This window comes from Coturnix japonica, chromosome 9, assembly GCF_054131305.1.
Source record: "Coturnix japonica strain WE chromosome 9, WE-NBRP24, whole genome shotgun sequence".
Lineage (NCBI taxonomy): Eukaryota > Metazoa > Chordata > Aves > Galliformes > Phasianidae > Coturnix > Coturnix japonica.
The window spans coordinates 29,282,608-29,285,951 of record NC_140671.1 but is presented as its reverse complement, the minus strand read 5'-3'; the positions used below and the strand labels follow the sequence as shown (position 1 = coordinate 29,285,951).

General features: G+C 45.8%; 1 long non-coding RNA gene across 5 annotated transcripts in view; it reads left to right on the top strand.

The window, feature by feature from the left end:
* Positions 1–3,344, top strand: part of LOC107323554 (uncharacterized) — a 43,957-nt gene that overhangs the window by 28,872 nt on the left and 11,741 nt on the right. For 2 of the 5 annotated variants that reach the window (XR_014932167.1, XR_014932164.1), the window contains one exon: positions 559–1,583. The exons of the other annotated variants lie outside the window; for them this stretch is intronic. This is a non-coding gene — a long non-coding RNA (uncharacterized LOC107323554). Of the gene's footprint in view, positions 1–558; positions 1,584–3,344 lie in introns of those variants that run through there. 5 annotated transcript variants of the gene reach the window in all.

Here is a 3,344-nt window from a genome sequence, read left to right as displayed (position 1 = left end):
AGACGGCGAGTGTCTACGGGCTCGTCTTACATGTAGTCCTTCACCCCTCCCTGCGCAGGTGCATTCCTTGCGCCCAGCCAATCTGCGGCCGCTGGCCCCCAACAGGTGTGTCCTCCACGGGGAGCGGCCGGTCGGGCCTCAGCCCTGTGCCGAGGCGGCCTCTCCGGGGGCACTCAGCCTCCCTGCTGCTGTCTTGAACAAAGAATTGATTATTTACTGAGCGTGGGCTCCGATCTGGTGCTCCTGCTCCACCTCGAGCTCCTCCCAGGTGCCCCGAATGTTGGCGTGATGTGGAGCTGTGGGTTCGTTGCTGAGAAATATTTTGGGGTTGTTGTTGTTGGTCAACCTGTTGGATGAGAAATGTGATTATTTAGCTGAAACCCACCTGGCTGACCTCGCCTGCAGCTGCAGTGCATCAGTGGGTGATCGCTTTCCCCAGGTGAAGGATGTAGCATGCACACAGGGGCAGCTTAAGGCACAAAGAGATGCAGGGACTTTCTGCATGATTTTGCTGGTGAATCCACAAGAGCTGATTTGTTTCTTTGTCTTTGAAAGCAGCAGTTTGGATCCCACCTTGGTCTTGGCACAAGGAATAATTTCAGGAACTAACAAAGAATCCCACCAGAACTCCACTGCTTAATAGCAGAGACCCACAGCTGGACTCATGAAATCATAGAATGGCTTTGGTTGGACAGTACCTTAAAGATCATGAAGCTCTAACCAAGGATGCCAGCCACCAGATCAGGCTGCCCGGGACCCCATCCAAACTATCCATGAATTCCTGTGCCCTTTCAGGTGTACCATGGCTGGAAACCCTACAATCTCAGCATAGTTCAGCTTAGACTGCTGGTATTCATTCCTAGATCTGTCAGATAGAAATTCCATTCTCAATACTGTCAAAAATCCCCATTTCCCCTTCCCTGCACGGAGTGCTACTGGGATGCTGACAAGTGGAGTCTCTTCCACGACATATCCTTGTGTTGAAAGTGTTGAGGGATGTGCAAAAAGGGTTTACTGGTGCTCAATCCTAATCATGATTGGTGTCAGCATGTAAAATAAAACAAAGCCAAGCAGTCACTTTCTACATAGCATTTTTAGCCCCTTTCAAAGGAAGTTTTCCTTAAATTCTCAGCAGTGTCATGAAAAAAGAAAAACAAGTGAAATGTTTTCTCCTTGTTATGAAGGAAGCGCTCCTATTTCCCATGAAAGATGTAGCTAATGAAACAACACATTATCATGTTAATTAACCCAACCGGCAGAAGAATTCCCCTAAGAAATGACTTATCCTCACAGCTAACTCCAGAGAAACCTTGGAAACCTTTAGTTGCAGAAGACTGATTTCTTCTGCAAGGGTTTCTGCAGTTTGATTATGCCCTCGGCTGTGCTTCTGAGCACGCTGCCTTTTTCCTTTTCTTCTCTCCCTGGCTAGAGCTGTAGCTTCCAGACACAGGTTTTCGCCTGGGACAAGTCGAACCCACAGCATCTGGAGGAGAAATTTATGCCTGCAGTATCTGATCCTGCGTTTGTGAGCTCTCAGAAGAATTTAAAACCCAAAGTTAATAAATAGCTTTCCAAATACAGCATTTAGGTGTCTGATTGGTTGGCTGGCGTAGTTAGCATAGATAGCATCTATAATCTATAGGAAACTACCAGCCTCCTCAGCACTGTTCCCCAATGGGATAAATGCAGCGTGACTGGGAGGTGGGACGCAGCCCCTGGGGCCACGGCTGTGCTCTGTTAGCAGGTGTGATGCAAACCTGGATCTCACCTCCCCCAGGCGAACCAAACCAAATTCACATCTTTCCCCCTCTGTACCACCTCTTTTATCTCCATCCTATCTGTTTAGCATCCTGGGAACCGCTCCTTTTGTTTTTCAGGGTCCTATCAAAGCCAACCCAAGGTTTGAATAATGGTGAGTGAACTCCACTCAGCTCCAACCCAAGAGAATGGGATGCTTGGCAGCTCTGCCTCTCAAATCCCACTTCCCCACAGTTGCATTTTTCTGTCCTCTGTTCATTTATTACTTCCTACCTGGCTTCCAGGGGCAATGCAGAAGACTGAGTTTTGCTATGGAAAAAGTCAACCTTATCTTTCTGCAGAAATGCCTGCAAACGAGCCTCCCTGTTATCACAACAACAACAGCAAAAAACCTTATTATCAGCAATAATCTATACCCCGGCCTTGGTTTGTACACAAGAGCCATTTGTTTGCAAACAGAGAATATTTACATATGACATACTTGTTTGATGGTAATCCTAAACCCTTCTCTATCATCTCAGTCCTACCCGAGTGTGTCTGTTGTACCTTGCTTCAGGCTGGTTATTCTCTCATCTTTTGCACACTAGAAGCTGCACGCTGGGGAGACTTTCATCTGGCACTGTAATGAGAGCGATGCTGATTTTGTTTCTTGACAATCTCATGTGTGTTATTGCAATGAACCTCTGGTCAGCTTAGAGTCTGGGATATTATTCAGCCCATCAGCACCGTGCCTGCATACCTTACAAAAGTCATGATGTTGGCTTGAAGATGTCTGTAAAGAATAAGCACGCTGTTCTATATGGGAGGAATTGAACCGGAGAGATTAACAGAGCTGAAGTGACTTGCTTAACATCACACAGAAAAAATCTGTAGTAGAGCCAGAACATCCACACGATTAGGTTCCAGCCCAGTGCCTTGATTTTTCATACCTTCTTATATCCATCAGTACAGCTATTTACAGCCGCAGGATTACACTGCCATATAAGCCTGTGGAACTGAAAACAGTTTTCATTTCTATTCTTTGAAAGTTGTTTAACTCCGAACAGTCCATCTGTATCAGAGATAGTTATGTACCGGCTGGATTCAGACACGTACCCAAGTTCCCAATAAATGATTTACAGCATAAGAACATTAAGGAGAGGACTAAGCCATTCAATACCCACTGGTGCCTTTTAATGATCCAGCCAGCTGAGCCTCTCCTATTCTTTTCTAATGCAGCAATAGTAAACAAATGGTTTGCCATGTGTGCTGAAATGGGGTTTCACCACGGCTTTATGGCCTCAGAAAGTCAAGTTGCAACACAAGGAGTGACACCACCAGGCTGGACAAACCTTTGCCAGAAATATAGGCTACCTAAGACATGAGATTTAATTCCTGGCACACTGTAGTGGTGTATTTATGCTGAGAAATGTACTTCATTTCTCCATGATGTACAGAAAAGACCATATCAGGTATTTTTCATCTTTAAAAAAGATTAATGTGCAGCTTGTTACACGTGCTGATGAAACGCTTGTTTCTGTGGTTATTGGAACAAATGGGCTGCATCTGGGCCACAAGAACTGGGCAGGAAGCTCGCTAAATGCTCA